We start from the raw sequence: 22,056 nt of genomic DNA, 5'->3' as shown, positions 1-22,056 counted from the left end.
ACTTTTATCGGTCAAAATTTTAGTCAAAGTTGCTCAGAATAGTTAGTGGCCTTATATATAAAAACAGTTAGAAAGATAAATTTGTCTAACATGGTAAATATATTTTTGCTTGAAAACTTGTTTGATGGAGCAGCCACGAGTGACAAATTTATTGACAAATATGGTTGGATAAGATGCTACGAGAATTACACATGAAACATGAAAACAAAGCTAAAGCTTGAGACTGGCCACGAGAGGAGATTGAGAGAATTTCATTACTCCCATGTACTCCGTTCCTATATATAAGTCATATAGTTTTTTGAGAAAAAAATCCAAAATATAAGGTTTATTGAATTGCCCTACTTATATGTAAAATATTTTTAGATATTTGATTCGGTTTACTTATTTTATGGAAAGTCCTCTATTAGCTCATGACAATTACATAGGGTTAATCCTAGCAAAGCATGGTGTATTTTTTTCTTAGATATGCGTTCTTTAATTTCCGTGCCAAAAACTATATGGCTTATATTTAGAACCGGGAGTACTAAATACTAGCTGCAAGTTTAATAAGCCTACATATATTTTAGTGTACATTTTATCTGAATCTGCGAGAAGTATTTAGGACCAAAGAACCAAGAAAGTACTTATCTTTGAGAAATCCCAACGATATACTCATTATAAGGCCATCTCCAATGACTGCTTGTAACCAGAAAGATTTCATGCCCCGCTATCCGTGTTGCCTAATGGCAAGGCTCAACGGCGACCCGAACTGTGTTCCGTGGAATGGTCTGTTTCGGCGCATTCTGAGCCCATATTTAGGTCAGCTTTCAGTCCAGCGAATAGCCTGCGCGTCTACATCGCGTGAGTATTTGTCTAACCTAGGTCCTCCAACAAGACACACAACTGGTAGACTTGCTCTTCCGAACCCCTCACACCCTGACGCCCCTCCACCGCCGCGCCGGCATCATCGACTACAATAGCCGATTTCATCGCGAGTTCCAACCTCATTCCATAGTGGTACACATCGGGGCCTCTCACCGCCGTTGTAGGGTGGCCTTGGTGCCGCGGTATAAGCCTATGTCCCGGTTGCCGCGGCCCGAGGTCTGCGCTGCCTGCAACCTGCTCATCCATTTTCGAGCCGGCTGGCAAGGCTCATGGATAACAATGTAATTTGTAGCCGCATAGTCCACTTTTCTTAGTGCATATATATTAAAATCATTGCTCAGGGTGTGTTCCAAACTTTCGTAGAACATGTTGGATAGTTAGTATGAGTTTTTCTACGACCATCTCATCGACACCTCGTTCGATGAGTCCGATGATGATAGCGAGTTCCTAGCGGCTATGGCTCTTCTCATCCATGAGAAGGAAGAGAACCAAATACAGAGGTTCAAGGGTTCGATCAAGGGAGGCACCACAACGAATGAATGCAACTGATAGGTCGGCCACAATGAAGGACCGCAAGCGATCGGTCACAACGAAAGACCTAGTGGATAGTACATTTGCATGAGCGAGTCACTTGCCTTGAGTCAATTTATAGGTTTTACAAAGAAGTTGTTCAGGTGTTTGCGGAAAAATACTCGAGGAAGCCAAATGCTACCGACACTGGCTGGCTATTGTCAATCAATGAGTCAAGAGTATTTCTTGATATGCTTGAAAGCATAGATTGCATGCACCGAGAATGGAAGAACTGTCCATTTGCATGACAAGGACAATATCATGGCCATGCGGAAGTGCGCACACTCATACTTGAGGCGATTGCATCATAAGATCTGTGGATTTGGCACTCTTTTTTTCGGCCCGGCAGACTCTCACAATGACATCAGTGTACTTCATCTATCTCTAGTGTTTTCTAGACTTGCAAAAGGAAATGCTCCAACGGTCAACTATGAGATCAGTTACCGCCACTATGACAAAGGGTACTATCTAGCATATGGTATCTATCCTCGCTGGATCATATTTGTGAAGACAATCAACAAACCTAAATAGACCTAACTAGGAGAAAGAGAGTAGGTTTGCTAAAGATTAATAATATGCTAGGAACGGTATGGTAACTATGCATTACCCGTGACTTTTTTTTTATGAACTAGGATGCTATGTTTTATTCACAATAATTTTATGTGTTGCAAAAATAACTGAAAATATGTAAAACTAGCTTAAAATTGCCCAGCCACGAACTATGGCGCCGTTAAGTGCACTGCCACGCGCATAGATAGACATGGGCTCTGGCCAATCTGCAAGCCACCACAAACGAACCGAAATGAACTGTCTCGTTGTTCAAAATACGGGCCAATATGTTGGGAGATGCCCTAAATAAAGTAAACACATATCGATCATGGTTACATATATGTTTGTTACATGCGTCTGGCCGATCCGCTAGCGACTGAAACAGATAGTTTTGATGTCCAAAATGCAAGCATTTGGAGATGCCCTAAAACAACATAAACAAATGTGGTTCGATCATGGTTACATCAATGTTTGGTACATGCGTCTGCCTTATGGGGCGACGCATGCTTCGCACACCATCCGTACCATATCGTACTAGTACCTGGTCGTTGGCTACACTCAATGTCAGTCCAGCGCTGCTGTGCTGACACGTTTTTGCAGAGAATAATCACAAAACCAGTGATGACGTTGAAGCTGGCCCAGCAGCCTGGTGGAGCAAGCAGCGCGCACCGTGTCGGCCGGGACGTGCCGTGCGTTCGGACCTCTGCCCTACGGACAGACGGAGTGTGTTCTCGTGATCTTCCGTGCGCTGCTAACTTTCTTTACGTGACGTCACTTCCGCTTTGATCTCGGGACTTCTCCCGTCGTTCGCTGGAGTACCGCACACTGGTAGAAAAATGTCCTTTAGTCGCGGTTCGCAACTGCCATTAGTCGCGTAATTAAGCGCGACTAAATGTCCCCCCTTTAGTCGCGGTTGCTTACGAACCGCGACTAAAGGCCCGTCCACGTGGGCGGCTAGCGTGCGCTGGGCGAAGGACCTTTAGTCGCGGTTGGTGTCCCCAACCGCGATTAAAGGCTATTTCGTTAATTTTTTTTTAATTCATTTGGGTTTCGAATTTTTTTCACTCCATTTTTTTTTCTATTGTTTTCAGAATTTCTATTATTTCAGTTATTTGCATAGCTTAGTCTCTATCTCTAACTACACTTATCTCTAGTCAAATTAATTACTCGTGGTCAAACTTCCCGCTCGGTCACCCATCCTCCCACTACTCCACCTCTAGCACGCTTAACTTCCGAGTTCCATTCCGTCCCGCATCCAAGTGCTACGCGCACATGTATTGTTGGTCGATGTTGGTCGATGTCACATTTTTTTATTGTTTGAATTTCAAATAATTTTTTTCATGAACAAAAATAATGATGTAATAATAATCGTGAATAAATAAATAATCATTAACTTTTCAATTTTTATTTTTTTTATTTTTTTTATTTTTTTAATATTTTTTTTGCCAAAACCTAAAAATTTGAAAATCTAAAATTTGGGTAAAAGTAATAGTAATCTTTATGCTGGATGCAATTATTAATTTTATTTTTTTGAAAAATTTAAAAAATATAAAATCCATAATTTATAGCAAAAACTAAAATCTTCCTGCTTTCGTATTTTCATTTGGAATTTGAGAATCTAAAAATTGGCTAACCGGGTAAACCCGGGTGAATTCGGATGTAACTTTTTCCCAGGATTTTTTTGATATATTATACGTTTTTTCCCGACGTCGTATGCAAAAGTTATTGCGGTTTTACCATTTTTTAAACTTTTTTTGCAAAAAAAGTGAAAATTCGAATTTCTTAATTTATCCGAATAGTAGATTGCATAACATACAAGAATCTGAAAACAAATTTTTTTTGAATTTTCTATCATTTTCTTTTGTATAACATACAAGCGTGGGAGTAAAAAAACTCGGAAAAACCTTTAGTCCCGGTTGGGGACACCAACCGGGACTAAAGGGGTACCCTTTAGTCCCGGTTGGGGACCAACCGCGACTAAAGGGGTACCTTTTCGTCGCGGATGGAGCATTAGTCGCGGGTCGCTTCCCGAACCGCGACTAAAGCCCCCTTTAGTCGCGGTTCGAATATTTCCGGGACTAATGAGGGGGGACGGAAGCCTCTTTTTCTACTAGTGGCACGACACTACGGGAAATCAGGGTGCCGTAGGCTCTTGGCAAACAGCATATTCCTCTCAGTCTCTCACCAAATGTTTTACCGTGTTTGAAAGATAATCTGTTGCCATGTGGATATTGATACTTGATACTTGATAGACACGCAGAAAGGAACCAGTAGCGATTTCAATAGAGGGCTATTTCCATGGGGCCGGTATTGTGAGAGATAGCCAAATCACTACTGTCTCCGTTCTAAATTAACTCACACAGCTTTGATCAGATTTGGGTTTAGATACTATCTAGAGGTATTTTAGTGCGTATATTCGCTTATTTAGAAAAAAAATAAACAAATCACTTCATTTGGAACAAAGGGTGTGAGGCTGAATTCCCTCCTTTACTTTAGCACCAAGCAGCATATTTAGTACAGTTTGACATTGTTTGCACTCTTTGGTCCTGGACTTGGTTAGATCCTATAGCTCCGCCCCTGGGAGTAGTACGTAGTAGTCATGGGCGGACCCAAGGTTCCTGTAGCCCGGCAGCCGCACAGGCTTGTCGGTGGAGTGAAACCATAAACCGAGTGCTTTTTACGTGGTGAATGAAAAGTATCATCCTAAACAATTTAATTTGAATTTTGCTCAAGCCTTAACAAGTTTCCAGGTCAGCCGAAGGTAGCAGCAGTATTTAAGCCCCACGACTATAATTTTCACCTCTTGGCTTCTATGGTTCAAATGCTGCCAATTTGACCTGTATTCAAAAGGGTATACCGCATAAATCACAAGCAAAAAAAATTCTTCATGTGTGTGGCTAATTTTTGGTCGTTTGAGAATTAGCTTAATTTTCAGTCAATGATGTCATCCCTATAATTTTGTATTATATGAATAATTTTTTATTTTGTGAATATCTTTTGTATTGTGTAAACCATTTTTTTAGTTACAACTTCGATTTAAAAATCACAGAGTCTGACTTGCAACTAAAAATGTTTCAGTTGCAACTTGTTGCAACCGGAATATCAACTCACCTGAAATTGAAATATCTCAATTTCAACTCGCTTGCAACTGATTTTTTTCTGCCGCAACTCCAATTACAACTAAGAACTCTCAGATGCAACTCCACCTGCAATTCATAGGGAACACGAATCGCGATGTAAATCTCTCGCTTTAGACCTAACTGAGCACTAAGTAATGAGAATTAGCAATTTGATCTCTTTATTATCTGTCCTCCGGTAGATAGCATGTTCATTGTCCCTCACTTTCATTTCAAAAAAAAACTAGAGGTTGGTGATCCTTCCACCATGTCTGCGCATGTGTTGTCCTCGACGACTTCTCACGGTATCATGCAGAAAAGGTTAGGCGTGTCTTGCAATTTGTAAGCATATATATCCATGTAATCTCATACATGTAGTACAAGGCTAGATCCAAGAACATGTAAAAAAGAAGAGAGGCTAGATCCAAGGAGGAGAAAGCTAACACCAGGAGAACTCAAACGTTTATACATACGTAACCAAAGCCGTTCTGGATAGGAATTGACATCAATATCTTTACTTGGAGGAAGATTAGCATGGGTTTTATTATGAGACATGTGTTGGCCCAGACCCGGCAGTACTCTCGCCGATCTAATACCAAACACAGCCCCTGTACGTCGAGTACTTTCCGACGTAGACGACAAAGCGATCTCCGGCGAGACGCGCACGTATCCGCCTAATCCGCTGACCTGCACACCAAGGCAAACAAGCTAGCTAGCCAATCGATTAGAGTCACGTACGTATCAGAAGCTAGCTTCTAGCAACAACACACGCACGCACGAAAACAATCTTTGGCCAGAGGCTCGTATCGAGCCTTGCAACTTGTATTACTCAATCTCCACGGTAGTGCTTACAAGGGGCATACACGCATATATATATGCTAGGCAATAAACTGATGCTAACCGACTAGGATTAGAACTCTACTCCTACCCGGACTACTACATCAGACACACATACGTATACTACACGTATACGGTCGTGTGGCATACGGAGTGCTTATTCCTAACAATCACCCCCTAAGCACGACGTGCTCTTCACCTTGACCTGGGTCCCAAATGCGCCAGCTGCTTCCCGCGGGCGTCTTCCTCGACATTGCTTTCGTCGTTCCTCGTGGAACACATGCCACCGACTTTACCTTCGCTGGCTTCTCCATGGTTTCATGCCGACAATCCTCCTTGTCCGCGTCTTCAGTCTTCACCGGTTCCGTGATGAACAAACACTGTACTTTGTGCTTCATCTTCTCCGGATTATTAACCACCCGAAATATCTTCTTCGAATTGTTATCCAACACGCGTCGCATGCGTGCTCGTGTCGGTCGTAGTCGTCTCGTCTCCAGTGCAGTCGGAGATAGCACGATGTACTCTTCTGCGTCCGACGTCGCACTTGTTTCTTCACTTCTGGATCCTTCATTTGCTAGCTGCGGACCCACGTTGCTCCCTCGCAACTCGCCAATGTGATCTCGCCGAAGTACCTTCTCTTTGAGATTCTCAGAGACGTACATGCTGCAACAAATATCAAAGCTAGCTAGCTCCTCTCCTGATGGACGATGCAACTCCGGCCGATTCTTTTGGCCGTCGTCATGCATCCACGTACGAGGCAACTCACGTGTAGCTAGATCAATAAGTTGTAGACATGCATAACGTGGCTGCTTATTTCTGGCAAGGATGTCAACTTCCATCCCGTCTGGTGCAGCCTGAGATAGGCTCCTCTTTTCTTCTGGCCCGGTCAAAACAGCAACACGGCTGCCCTCATCCGGCCTTGTTTCTGGGCTAGTGAGCCCTTCTTTACTTCCTAGACCTCCTGACGAATCCCTATAGTCTGTCGCAGAATCTGGGATGTGCTCCCCTGAACCTTTCTCTAGTTCGTACGTGGAACCTCCATGAGGCCCTTTTACTTGGCTGGGCAAGTGCACACCAAGAAATAAGCCTCCTGGTTCCCAACGTGGAAACGATGCTTGTGAGCTTCCACGCCTGCTTGCTGGGCTCCCGTATGCACCTCCTGCCGGCCTGCTAGCCTCGCTAGGAGTGGCCCGAACTGAGCTCCCGTGGAGCTCCACTGCTGAGCCTCCTGGCGCACTGCTGCCTAGATTGTCTGCCCAAGCGCGCGAGCTGCTGCTCGCTCTGGGGCTCCCACGCGGAGAGACACCTCCAGGTGTATCGCCTGGAACTTCAACGCTGGGTTCGCTCGGCTCATCTCCAGGTCGAGCGCGAGACACTAGCGAGCATGCTGCTGCACCAACGCTTGAACGTGTCGACAATGCACTAGAGCTTGAATTCATAGCACCAGTTTCCGCGTCGATACGTGTGTCTGGCCAAACTTGATCATCTGCATGCCTACAATCACTGTGTCCAACAGTGAAAATCTCTTCCGGTTCTGTGGAGTTCCAAATCCATGATAAGTCTTCCTCGAAGACTACGTCACACGCGACAATCACCTTGTTGGTCGAGGGATTGCTCAAACGGTACGCTTTCGAGCCTTCTTCATAACCAGTCATGATCATTGGAGTACTCCGATCCGCCAAGTTTCTTTTATGGCTAGACACCGTCTTAACATGCGCCACACACCCGAAAGTGCGAAGATGATCAACCGAGGGCTTTCGTCCATACCATGCTTCGTACGGAGTCCCACCAACCATACTCCTAGTTGGCGCCCTGTTCAGCAAGTAGACAGCCGTGTTGACTGCCTCACCCCAGAACTTTCCTGGCAAGCCTTTGCTATCCATCATGCTCCGTGCCATGGCCACCACCTTATGCTTCAATTCACCACCCCGATCTATGCGTAGGGACTTTCTCTTCGCCCTTGCTTCGATTTCTCCAGCTTCCTTGACCTTCTCGAATGCTTGTATAGCTTGATCCTTACTTTTCAGCAACACAATCCACATGTATTGGCTGTGATCATCCACCACAAGCATGAAAAACTCATTGCCGGACGGGGTTGCAGGTGAAATTGGACCGCATATATCGCCATGAACGAGCTCCAAAGCTTCACTTGCCTGATCCGTGGTTTCACGTGGGTACGGGGCACTCCGTTGCTTCTCGACGACACCTTCATCGCATAGCTTGTCCACATGATCCACACACGGTAGACCGTGATCCGTCACAATCTCCGTAGCCGGTGATGGAGGAGGTATCTCCTCCTCGTCCTTTTGCTCGCATACTTCGAGCATCAGCATCATCGGTCCATCATCTCCTTCCTGGGCGATGAGAGCCCTTTCCTTCGGCTTTGGTGGTTTCCGGCAATCAACCTTGAAGTGACCGAGCTCGCCGCAGTTATGACATATTACTTTCTTTATGTCAAACTTCCTCCTCGGCGGAGCATCGTCCTCGTCCTCCCCTGCGATGTACTTTCTCGCTGGGCGAGAAGCTTCCTTATCACTTCTGCTGTCATATGCCTTATCACTCTTCTCTTTGGCGACCACCGTCTGCCATTGGGCACGGGTAAGCATCACGTGCTCTTCCGGTACCACATCACCATACGTGATCTTCATCCGCTCATCATGAGCCTTGAACCGTCCAACTAGATCATCCATCGTGAGAGTCTTGAGATCAACGCACTGCTCGATCGCCGAAACAACGGACAAGTAACGCGGCGACGCCGCGCGAAGGAAACGCCTTACGATCGAGATCTCCTCGAGCTTCTCGTCGAGCGCACGAATCCCATTGACCAATGTAGCGACCCTCGAAGCGAAGGCGTCCACCGTCTCATCTTCTCCCATCTCCAGATTCTCGTACTTCTTCCGCAAGGTTTGTAGGGCCGCCTCGCGGACGCGCTCGTGACCAAGATTTAGCGTCTTGATCGTCTCCCACGCCTCCTTTGCAGATTTCTTCGAGATCAGGTGCTGCTTCACGTCCATCGGCATCACCGAGCAGATGGCCGTGAGTGCCTGTCGGTCCTTGCGGTACTTCGGCGCGCCCTTCATGAACTCGTCGCCGCCGGGATCGACAGCGTCCCAGATTTCGTTGGACTCAAGCGCCCACATCATCGTGGTTGCCCACACCGTGTAGTTGTCGCGGATGTACTGCGGGTACTGCGTCGACACCGGCGCCACGGTGCCGGAAGACTCGCTCATCTCCTTCGCCATGACCTCATGTTACTAGGAGATCCTCCACGAGGCTCTGATACCAATTGTTGGCCCAGACCCGGCAGTACTCTCGCCGATCTAATACCAAACACAGCCCCTGTACGTCGAGTACTTTCCGACGTAGACGACAAAGCGATCTCCGGCGAGACGCGCACATATCCGCCTAATCCGCTGACCTGCACACCAAGGCAAACAAGCTAGCTAGCCAATCGATTAGAGTCACGTACGTATCAGAAGCTAGCTTCTAGCAACAACACACGCACGCACGAAAACAATCTTTGGCCAGAGGCTCGTATCGAGCCTTGCAACTTGTATTACTCAATCTCCACGGTAGTGCTTACAAGGGGCATACACGCATATATATATGCTAGGCAATAAACTGATGCTAACCGACTAGGATTAGAACTCTACTCCTACCCGGACTACTACATCAGACACACATACGTATACTACACGTATACGGTCGTGTGGCATACGGAGTGCTTATTCCTAACAACATGGATCCATGGAGGGAGAGGGTTTTTGTTGCGTTCTGACTTGTCTTGTTATGTCACAGGCTGAGTTTAGGTGCTGCGAGAGATGCCTTTCTCGGGAGCATCTCGACCTGCAACCAACCTGCTCTCCGAATTTCAACTTGCCATGACGCTGTGTTTAACTTCTGACACGGCACGTGAACACAGCTGATATGATTGAGAGCAAACGTAAAAACACACGCTTCATTTTTCACTCTGATCGTCCAATACGCCTATCCCCAAAGGCACCTCCTTCAGCATTCAAGGTTTTTGGTGCAACACGCCTCTGTCAGATACCAATCTAGAATCCAAGTTTTTCTATTTTACTCCTTCCTATCCGTATTGATTGCTACTAATATAGATATATCTAGATATATTTAAGTTTTAGATACCCACTAATGGCAAGTAATATGAATAGAGAAAGTACATATATTCCAGATAATGAGACTGTTGACAGAGCTTCGCTGCTAGGCGTGTCTTTAGATAAGTCTGATGTTGTAGATGTTGCTAGTTCAGTTGGTTTAATTAAGAATTTAGAGAGCTCCAGGAGCCTTGGTATTATTAGTAAATCTTTAAATAGTGATCAGGAAGAAAATGAAAGTACTTTAGTGCTATCTAAGGCTTTAAATTTGTCTCAAGACCACAAGAAGGTGTCGGAGTTATTGAAATCAAGTGGATATATATTCCGAGTTTTCAAGTCAAAGTGGGGCACTACAAATTATCATGCAGACCGGCTAAGTGTCCGGTGCAGTGCAAGAATTTTCTTTTTTGAGAACCCGCAGGAGATCCTGCACGTTCTATATTAAGTTGAAAAAGGAAATAGCATAGCCCGTACAGATTGAAGATCAAAGCATCCACGATATGTATGCAACCATATACGGTGCATAGGGTAGATATCGAGAGCGAAACGAACGCGCTCGCGCTAGCAACTAGCTAACTTCCTACTCATGTCTACCCTACACACCATCAACGACTTCCAGGTGTCCCAGATCTTGCCTTGGACCGTTAACGAGTTGGACTCCTTTCCGTTGAACACCCTAGTGTTGCGCTCGAGCCATAGGGACCGGATGACCAACATCACGAGAGAGTTTGCATCCCTCCACTTGGCCGTGGGCAAGGCGCTCTCCGCAGATGGCCACCATTCGTCCAGGCCCTGTTGGGCAGCTGCAGATGGATGCCAGTGCCGTTGATGGTGGCAGACCACACCCTTTGTGCATACGGGCACAGAAGGGAGATGTGATCAAGAGTTTCATTGTCGGCATTGCAGAACGGTCAGGCGACATGCGACTGCATCCCATGACGGGCCAAACGGTCCACTGACCAGCAGCGTCGTCATAAGGCAAGCCGCGCATGGAACTTGTATAGCATAGGAGCAAAGGCATCCCAAACATTTGCAGCACCTGGCAGGGCCATGCTGCCTTGGAAGAGGGCACGGTACATGCTCCTGGAAGTGAAGACGCAATCTGCGGACCACTTCTAGAGAAAAGTGTCTTCCCCGCCCGCTGGCCTCCCGAGGAATGGTAAGAACTGCAGACCATAGACTAAGGTATTGCACCATGGCGTCGACATTGTCACGGATACCATCGGGGACGCTTCTGCGACGTCGAAACCTCGGCTTGACCATGGCGAGCACAGCTGGGGCGAGGGCCGCAACGTAACCATGAATCCAGGGATCCTCCCAGAAGAGGACCGATTGACCATTACCAATCGAAATTGTGACGGAGGCGTTAAACAGGGCCACGGCCTCAAGAGCCACTGAATCCACGATCCTTCCAGAAGAGGATCGAGCGACCATCACCAATCGAAATTGTGAAGAAGGCGTTAAATAGGGCCACGGCCTCAGCTGGTGCAGTGCAAGAATTAGAAAACGAAACAAAAAAAAATACATAATGAAAGGCTGATGACGGTCTAGGGGATACCGCTAAACATTGCGCCATTCATAATGTGGACACGAAGCATAAGTTGCACTTTGTTGTGGTGTTGGAGATGGGAAGGTCAAATTTTCTACACCTTACATTAAGCATCTATCTGCGGGGTCAGATTATTTGTGGTATTGTCTACCTCTTACGAATGGTTCGGGAGATCACTTGTACAGATCGGGCCTTCATACACGGCTGAAATGACCCGTCGCACATTGGTAGTTCCTTTCCTAGCCAGCTTGGTCATGGTTGCAAAGACCTATTGGGCGGCCGGAGGTTGGTCAACTGTCGTCAGTTCTTCATCGTACTCCTTCATGGCTGCCTCATACTCATGTGAATTCATCGGTAAGAAGTCTTCGAGTATATGGATGAGAGCATCCAGAATAGATTCATCGTTTTTGACCTCTACGATATGCTCGTCGGATCCGGCTATCTCCTTAGGACCGGATCCGGACGTAGAACCGATGTAGTGGACGGAGTGACACCTTTACTTCTCTATCTCTGGGGAAACCCAAACGGATCTGCATTGATCTTCCACCGTCATGAACTCATGATCACCACAGGGGTGATTTGGGTGGGCTTTGAATTTTTTTTGATCTGAGGCGGCTCTGGCCTAGATCGATCTTCCGCAAACTTGTCCTACTCGATGGCTGTCCGTGCGGAGCTTGATCCAGCAAACCTAGTGGAACGACTAGGTTCGCCGATGTAGATGTGAATTCCGTCGAAGAGGATGACGGAATAGTGGACGACGTTCTCCTTAGCCGAAACCCAGCACTCATTTTTGGAGCGGATGTTGTCGGCATAGAGGACGTGCCTGATGGCGACGGTATTACTGATGCATGCGAAGGCGGATCTCGCTCGGATCTTTCCTCCCGACGCTGCTGGCCCCATGCTGGGCGCCAACTGTCAGCGTATTCGACGGTAATAAGGGGAGCCTCACGGAGGGGGAGCCATAGGGCGAGGAGTAACCGGGACGAGGTCACACAAGTTCCCAGCTTTAGACCTTGCAATGACGGTGGCAACAAGTGTGCGATTACAATGAGTTGTGGTATGCCCCAAGGGCTCCTAGGATCCGGCTTATAAAGGCTCCAGATCTAGTGTTTACAAAGTTGAGATCCTACCAGATACGACTAAACCTAAACTACACAGATTGGTCCTTGTCGTGCACGTCATTTATCCGATCGATTGTCATCATGGGCTGGATCCGACAGCCTGTCTCCGGACCGGATCCCTTCTTAGCTGGTTTTCAGCAACTAGGCCGTCCGATTGGGCCATAGGCCACACTACCATCTTTGGGCCACCAAGGCTTACCGGAATCAAGGGCCTACCACGGTATACCTAGTTAGCATATCCACGACACTCGGAGCAATCCTTAACCTTGAGTGGGATTTGTATTTGTATTCATTCGATCTTCCAGTTTCTATCCATAGATTCATGATGGTGTTATTTGTCCCCATGTGTGAGCAGATCCATTTTTTCTCGGGGAGATGGAGAAACCCTAGCAAAATTTGAAAGTGAAATAAAGTTTGCTGATTTTGTAATAACTAGTAAGTGTGTTGATTCTTATCAACGATGTTGGTGTTGTCGATCACATTGTATTTTCCAAAGGGACGCTGGTAAGAATCATTGTTGCATATGGTTGATGGTTCATGGGCGTAAATGTGACAAAAATCCGCCCCCTCTATCAATCATGTGTATACGAAGTTAATAAGTAATAATGCCTATAACCATGAACATGGAGAGACCCTTAATTACTAGACCCACACGACATGCATAGGTATAAGGTAGTGGACATGAGGTATGTGAAACGGTGCTTCTGGGGGCATCCATACAAGGAATTTTGCCAAATACATACATATCTAAAAGACAAAATCGATACTCCTAAGCTCCATACCTAGACTAGCGGTGGATCCGCAACTCACTAAGAACGATTTACCCCTATTGAGTTTCATTTTCTTTACTACCATTCGCATCGTATCATATATTTTACTTTGTTCACAAACTCTCAAAAACAATTATTATTACTTTGCCTTGAATTTAAGGAAAACTTGCAGGTACATTTAAGTGAAGGTAACAAGAGGCAATAAAACCTTTAACAATGAAGCTCCACCTTGGATTTGAAACTCAGACATCAGAGCCATCTCTCAAATGGAACATATTAAAACTCTAATACTAGACGGTTTTCCAGCTGAGTTTTGTCAATAGTTCTAGTATGTGGTCAAAATTGATCTATCAATTGCACTATCTCCATTGTTCAGACTATACTTTGGTATTATTACACTTCTTCCCAGAAAAGAGGATCTCTCTAAAATTATACAATATAGGCCAATATGTCTATTGAATGCTAGTTTCAAGATCTTTCCGAAGGTTGGAACTACCTAATAGATTACGACTATTGCAAAACACGTAGTGCGTCCAACACGGACAACCTTTCTTTCCTGGATGACACATCTCGAATGAGTAGTGGTTCTCCATGAAACCATTCAAGAGTTACATATAAAAATAAAATAGATGGTGCCCCTTTCAAAATAAGTCATACAAGAAAGTGAATTGGCCGTTTGCAGCAAATTTGTGGGTGAAAGGGTTCGCGCCAGAGTGTCGTGAATAGGTGGTGAGGTTTGTGGAGGGTGGGAGTGTGGGTATTAGAGTTAATGCCGATATTGGTCACTATGTTCAGACCTTAAAAGGGCTAAGACAAGGAGACCCGTTGTCTTATATGTTATATAATATTGTGGTGGATATGTTAGCTGTCCTAATAGCTCGAACTAAGGAGGAGTATAATCTTATCTTTGGATGTGAAATATATTGCTTTGAAAATGCCAAAGAAGTGGAGCAGGGATATAAGCATGTATTTGGATGTGGGGCAAGCTCCCTTCCATTCAAATATTTCAACTATCTTGGTATCCCTATTAATCATAGGAGATTGCTTGATAAATAATTTAAAGAAATAGAAGATCACTTTGAGAGAAAGCTTGCTTCTATGTTAGAGAAGATGCTCTCACATGAAGACCGTCTTGTTCTAATATATTAGTTCTCACTAGCTTGCCGATGTTTCTATTATCTTTCTTTGAAATACCCAAGGGATAAACAAAAGATTAGTATTTTATCGTTGATGCTTTCTTGTGGTAGAGATCAACATAAAAAAATTCTTGAGGAAGGTGACAAGGTATTAACTTGTCAATGCCAACAAGTTGTAGACTAGGGTTTCGTGGAAAGTAGAGGGCAAGTAGATCTCGAGGGTTTCAGCCGGAAAAGTACTCGACTGCTAAAAAGCTAGGGTTGTGTTGACAATGAATCAATCCTTTCTTTCTCCCTCGACTCCCCCTTATATTGGAGGTGGAGCCGAGGGTTTCGTGATGTACAAGTTACGAACAACGAGAGAATCTTCGAGTTCGTCCCGTATTGGTTACAAGTCTTTATTCCTAATACAACTCTATCTTTCCATATCGACACTTAATTGGGCTTCCGGGCTTCATATTCTTCGAGTCATGGGCCTTCAGTAAACCCCGGGTACCTTCTTCGGCAGGCCCATTGGGGATCCCTATGTCAGTAGCCCCCGAGATTTTGCTTGAACCGAAGAATCGAGTAAAATCTCCATCATTAATTAACACATGATTTCTTAGAGTCACTAAATAATTTTCATAAAATAATCATATATTGTACATGGACAATGGTAGATGGGGTTGATTCATCTGACGGATCACGTACCAGTTAACTGCTCTCGTGGCAATCCCGCAAAAACCTACTTCAAGGTCAAGTCCCTGGACTTGACCGCGGTATACTGGTGTAATTCGACATGTGCCGCTTAAGGTCTTACCATATGCCGAACTCCAGTCATATTTTATCGGGTACCTAACGCGTCCGTTAGGATTTTTCTTCGTATCTGTTGATACGGAAAAAAGCAGCAGAGCGCATTCATGTGCGATACCACACCACGCAAGACAGATCCCGGGGTCTTACCTTCGTAAAGTATTACAACATTCATAGATTTATCTGCGACTGAGGCGCTCTGAGAATATATTGTTGAGAGCCTTTTCCGGCTGTTGGAATGGCACATTTATTCAAGTCATATGATGACTTATTTTCTTGACCTCCCGATGGGAGTATATGAAGAGTTATATCGTAACTCGAAATATACTCACTTTGACTCCTTCAGTTTCATCGGGTACGCGATAAGAGTTCCCGATGGGAGTAGCCCCCGAGGCTACAGCCAAGTGCTTGTACTTGGTTGTAGGCTCACCTTTTTACCATCTTTTAACTTTCCTATTTTCCCATCTTTATCGGGTGCGCGACCAGTACTTCCGATGGGAGTAGCCCAGAGGCTACAGTCGAGTATTTATACTTGGCTGTAGGCTCATCTTTTGTCTTTCTTGAATCAAATCCATATCAAAACTTCCTATAAAAAGTAGCCCCCGAGCATTTGAACAAAAACTTTTATTTGATCAAAGGCTCCCGAAGTTATTTTGTCTATCATTAATACTCCTCTGTCGCTATTTGTCGAAGAATCGCAGTCGAAAAACCCCTTAAAGTGACATCAGTGCTGACGATTGCCACGAACGCTGCACTGGGAAGGTGCGGGTTCTATCATGTCACTGACCTGTGGGTCCCTAACACTGCGTCGCTTGACACGTTACGCATGTGGGGGACACACGTCCTCCGCTTTTTCTGGCACATGCGCTGTAGCGCCTGTTTGGTTACTTCAGAGTAAAAAGACCCCTGTGCCCTTGTAGACACGTGTAAAGCATTGAATCCATTTCCTTTCCATCTAACGGCGCGACGGATCAATTCTTTCCTATAAATCATCTCCTTCTTCCTTACTCTTTCCCCTTCACTGCACCGTTCAAATCTCCTCTATTTTCTCCTTCGCCATTGCCATCCTCAAGCTCTGCTCACTCTCGCCGCCAAGCACTCTTCTTCGCCACCGAAGCTCGCTTCATGCCTCCGCGCACGAGGCTAACCAAACACTCCACTCCAAGAACCGATGCTGCCATGGAGGATGTGGAGATCTCCGGATGGGAGAGATCTAAGCTCTCCAACCAGGACAAGAGGGGCCTCAAGAAACTTGGCCTGTTGAAGAAGGAGGACTCCCTCATCTTCCCCGGCGACGAGAGCGCTCCGAAGCCTCGCATCGAATATCGGGTAACCTTCATCGACCATCTTATCCGCGGTCTTTCAACCCACGTCCATGAATTTCTTCGTGGACTTCTGTTTGTTTATGGGATTCAGCTGCACCAGCTGACCCCAAACTCCATCCTCCATATCTCCCTTTTTATCACCCTCTGTGAATGCTTCCTCGGGACCCATCCCCATTGGGGCCTGTGGAAGCGTATTTTCTATCTCCGACGCAACAACTCTCGCAGCGTCGTCTACAATGTAGGCGGCGTGTGCATTTGCGTCCGACCCGAAGTGGATTACTTTGATGTCAAATTCCCTGATTCCGTCCAAGGATGGTGCAAGAGGTGGTTGTACATCAAAGATGAATCTGTCGGCAACCAGAAGTATGGCATTGCTCCTTTTGATGGTGCCGAAAAAATCATCAGACGTCGGTCTTGGGACGCTGAAGCTTCTGCCGAAGAAAAAGCGACTACCGAGGCTCTGATGAAGCGCATCTACCAGCTTCAGAACACCCACGGTGAAGAACTGTCGGGTATCCAAATTACCGCTTACTTCCTTAGGATCAGGGTGCAGCCTATGCAGGCTCGCAAAAACCCCCTTTGGATGTATGATAGTGAAGAAGACGTCGATCGCATTTCCAAGGATCTTGCTGTAAAGGACTTGAAAAAGCTTATTCGACGCTTTTCTTCACTTAGCAAGAAAGATGAGGTTCTGACCTCTTGCCGCGTGAAACCATACAGCGGCAGCCACCCCCTTCCCGAGGTTAGTGGTTTTTCCTTCGAGTTGTGCTTCCCTTTTACGACTGATGTATTTTTTATTTTTTGAATATAAACTTGTCTCTGCAGAACCACCAAGTCCTGACTTCTCTTCCTCCCCTTCCCGAAGGCGGAGAGGTAGAAGAGCGAGCCGTTGTCCACGACGACCCGCCAGAATCTGCTCACATCGAGAGTGAAGTCGCCGCATCAAACAAATCTGTGGCTTCCTCCGATAAAGGGAGTGAGTCAGAACCTTCCGTGTCTGGCCGCTCTACCTCTCCTCCTCCCTCCGTTTCTCCAAGGAATAAGAGGAAGAGAGGTGACTTCGAAGATTCCGGCACCTCAAAACCCGCCGGGTCACCTGCCGAGGAAACGTCGCCTGAAGAAGAAGACGCCTTCGACCCTTATGATGGCGCCGGCTTTGTCAGCTCGTATGCTTTCTTTACTTTTATCGTATGCACCACTCTTTTTTCTTTGTTGTGCTTATCTTCATATCTTTGTAGTTCTGAAGAGGGGGAGAAAGAAGGACCCGCAATTTTGAGCACGTCCAACACTATGGTCCATTCCGAAGAACAACGCATTATTGCGGAGTCTTCGCCTCCTCCTCAGCATATTGTAGAAACGTCGACTCCACCGTCCACCCCCAAGCGCCTTCTCCAAAAAGAACCAAGACTGGGGCTGGCGATATACAGGCGCTTATCTTGGGGAATTCTTCGACTCCTTTGATGAATGATGTAAGTTTCTCCAATATTCTGTTGTGCAATATCGTGTCATATTTTCCCTCTTTTTTTTTTCCTCGGGTTTTATGCCTCTTTGCCCGAATGTCTTTTTCCTAAGTTTCTTTTGCAACACTCCTTTTTCAACAGCCTCTAATGGATCAATTCATCCGCCTCGGCTCTCATTCTATTGGGTTCCGCAACGAGGCCGATATTTTGAAAGGTAATCTTTATTTTTGGACAACTCGATGTTTCATTATAGCCCTTTCGTTGATTCTTTGATAAAAAAGTCCTTACCCTTTTACTTTCAATCAGTCTCACTGCAACAAGCCGAAGAACGCGCCGAAGCCCTCGAGGCTAAGCTCAAACTTAGCGAAGAGGCTCGCGAGAAAGCCGAAGCCGATGCTTCTTCTATCGAAGATCTTCGACAGCGCCTCGCCAAAGCAGAGACTGCGTTAAGCGACAAGATTGCTGAGCAGATTGCGCGTGAGGAGGCCATAATAGATCGGCTAGAGGCCCACAATCGGCGCTTTCTCCGTAAGTTCTTTCATCATCCCGAAGCTTGTCTTGATTTAGTCCTGCGTGTGGTGATAAACCTGTGTTTTGTTGCTGCAGGAAGGAATGATGAAGGGTTCAAGCTACTAGAGGCTAAGGATGATCGCCTTCTCGACGCTCTCTCAATCCTTGAGCTGCAAGGCGATCTGGCGTGCACCAATATCTCCAATTCAAGGACTGCCTTCACGCGCTTGTTCCCTCATTTTTTCCCTAAACAGACAGAGCCGGAGATCTTCGTTGAACTTGTCAAGCGCTTGCTTCCCACGGAAGGCCTTGCTCTGGCCTATCGACAAGAAAATCTAAAGATTGGAGTCGAATGCATCATTGCTCTAGTTGCTAACAGTGGCCAAGACGTCGACTGGGCCAAGGCTGGAGACTCCGGGAAGATAGACAAGGATAAGTGGAAGGCGCTAGTGAAGGGTGCCAAGCCACATTCGAAGAAGATCCTCGCTTTCTTCACGCCGAAGCCTGTTGGTTCCACCAGTACTGCCAAGACGGAGGTCAAGTAGACCATCATGTCTCCATGTTTTTCCTTTCTCCTCTTTTGATGATGTTGCTTTAGTTATGATTTGCGACAGCTTGTTACTGGCTCACTAGGAGTCATCTTTTGTAATCAACATGTAAATATCATGATGATTTAATGGAATGCCACTTTGCCAAATGATTGATGTTGAGATTTTTTCCTTTCCAGTTGGTTTTTGATAACAATACCTCGACACCTGGTCCCTTTGATGCTTCGCCTGCTTCATCCCACTCAAGAAAAACTCATGTCAACGATTTCGTTGAAGATTCCTCAAGTGTCGACCTTTCGCAAGAGTTGAATGAGCTTCGACAACAACTTCAGTCAATGAAGAAACAAGCTATTGTCATTATGGACCAGTCTCGCAAATCTTCCGACCGGGAGAAAATAGCTCTTCAGAAGGCTCAAGAAGCTCTAGAATTAAAGGAACCTGCGGTGTTGAAGCTTTACAAGCTACCTCTCAAGAAAATTATATGCTTGACCTGCTGACTGACGCAAGTCTGGATATGGCGGGTAAGTTTCATCTATTGTATTCTCCTTTTACTATTTGTATGCACTTTTGCAAACCTTATTGTATCTTTTGACATGGTTAGGCTCTTTTTTGGATACTACTGCCGAGGATCAGCGTGTTGATGCAAGGTCCGAGGTTCTTATTCAACTTGCTCTGTAGAATAACGTCAGTTTTTGGTCTTGCCCGGACCGAACCCGACAAATTGTACGATTCCAGCACCGTACTGCTCAGGTTCGGGAATACCTTGAATTCTGCACGAATACTCTGGCCATGGTTTATAATGTCATGTTTCCTCGGATCTTCAACCCAAAACTCTTCCTGAATTAATGCACAAGTTCAAGAGCGTTCGTCGAGTCCACTGATTTGTGAAGGCTCAATTGATGGCTGGTGCTAGATTCTCTTTGATTATGATGCAGATCTGCTACCCAAAGTTGAATATGTCCAACGTCGTTGATCTCTGCCACGCCAGACTGAGGAAAAGAAGGAGGAACATCGACATGATTAATGACGCGATCACATCCGTGGCTGAGAAAATGATTGAAGATTTTCTTTGGATGGATACTATTTTCTTCACCGAAAACCATTATGCCGATACCATGGGTGCATCTTCGGAAGGTGAAGGGGTGAACATAGACGACCTGATAAAAGATGATTGAAGATCTTTTTCTTCTACCGAATTTTCCTGAGAATAAAGAGATGTCTTATATATTGCGAGAACCATATAGCTAGATTGATGTTTATTTATTTTTCCTCCTTCTCTAGCCCCCGAGTGTTTCGGTAGGTGTATGTATATTTATTGCTTGCGACGTGTTTGAACCAAGCGAATAATTTAAGAGTTATATGTTGTAAAGATCGAGTCTATTTTGATGAATATGCGAGTTGCAAGCCCCCGAGCCTGACGAAGAAAATATATGTCATCAATATTTTTACTATATTGCCGCATCGCGAGCCCGCCTCATTAAAAACCTTTCAGCCCCACTCGGTGCCCTGAAAGGAAAATAGTGCGTATGAAAACTCGCGAGCTTTTCAGTACATTGTATGTTTACATGCATATCTCTATTTTGACTTCTACGCGTAAAAACGCCGAAGCTGCGCCACGTTCCAGGGATTTGGCTCTGCGACTCCTGTCTTCTTGTCCTTTATTCTGTACGCTCCTCCTGCGATCACCTCTGTGACGATGTATGGTCCTACCCACGGTGACTCGAATTTTTCATGGCTATCCTGGGTAAGCCGAAGAACTAAGTCGCCAACGTTGACTATGGTAGTTTTTCAGGTCCTGCTGGTACTTGGTGACTCTTGACAGCACCTCATCCCTAGCTTCGTCGAGTGCATCGACATCATCCTCTAGTGCCTTCCTCAAAGTTTCTTCATCATATTCCGCCACTCTCGGAGAATTGTGTTCTATTTCTATCGGGAGCACCGCCTCGGCCCCATGAACCAAAAAGAACGGAGTTTCCTGTGTTGCTGTATTGGGTGTTGTCCGTATACTCCATAACACGCTAGGCAACTCATCTGGCCAAGTGTGTCGAGCTTTCACCAGAGGTGTTAACAATCGTTTCTTGATACCGTTGCAGATGATACCGTTTGCTTTCTCGACTTGACCATTGGTTTGCGGATGCGCAACTGATGCAAAGTGTAGTTTGATACCTACCTCTGCGCAATATGCCTTGAATTCCTTGGAGGTAAAATTCCTTCCGTTGTCCATGACAATGCTGTGAGGGCACCAAATCGAAAGACTATGCCTTTGATGAAGCTTACCACCGATGCTGCAATCGCCGAGATTACTTGGTACTGCCTCAATCCATTTAGTAAACTTGTCGACGGCCACGAGCATATTGATACGTCTCAAACGTATCTATAATTTCTTATGTTCCATGCTAGTTTTATGACAATACTCACATGTTTTATATACATTTTACATCATTTTGATGCATTTTCCGGCACTAACCTATTAACAAGATGCTGAAGCGCCAGTTCCTGTTTTCTGCTGTTTTTGGTTTCAGAAATCTTACACAGGAAATATTCTCGAAATTGGATGAAACAAAAGCCCACGGTCTTATTTTCCACAGAGCTTTCCAGAACACCGAAGAAGAGACGGAGAGGGGCCAAGGCGGCCCCACACCACAAGGCGGCGCGGCCTGGAGGGGGGGCGCGCCGGCCTATGGGGTGGGCCCCTCGGCCGCCTCCCGACTCTGCCCCTTCGCCTATTTATTCACTCCGTCGCGAAAACCCTAGTACCGAGAGCCACGATACGAGAAAAGTTCCAGAGACGCCG

The sequence above is a fragment of the Lolium rigidum genome, chromosome 6 (genome assembly GCF_022539505.1).
Source record: "Lolium rigidum isolate FL_2022 chromosome 6, APGP_CSIRO_Lrig_0.1, whole genome shotgun sequence".
In the NCBI taxonomy this organism is placed as follows: Eukaryota; Viridiplantae; Streptophyta; class Magnoliopsida; order Poales; family Poaceae; genus Lolium; species Lolium rigidum.
Note: the sequence above shows the minus strand (reverse complement) of the source record.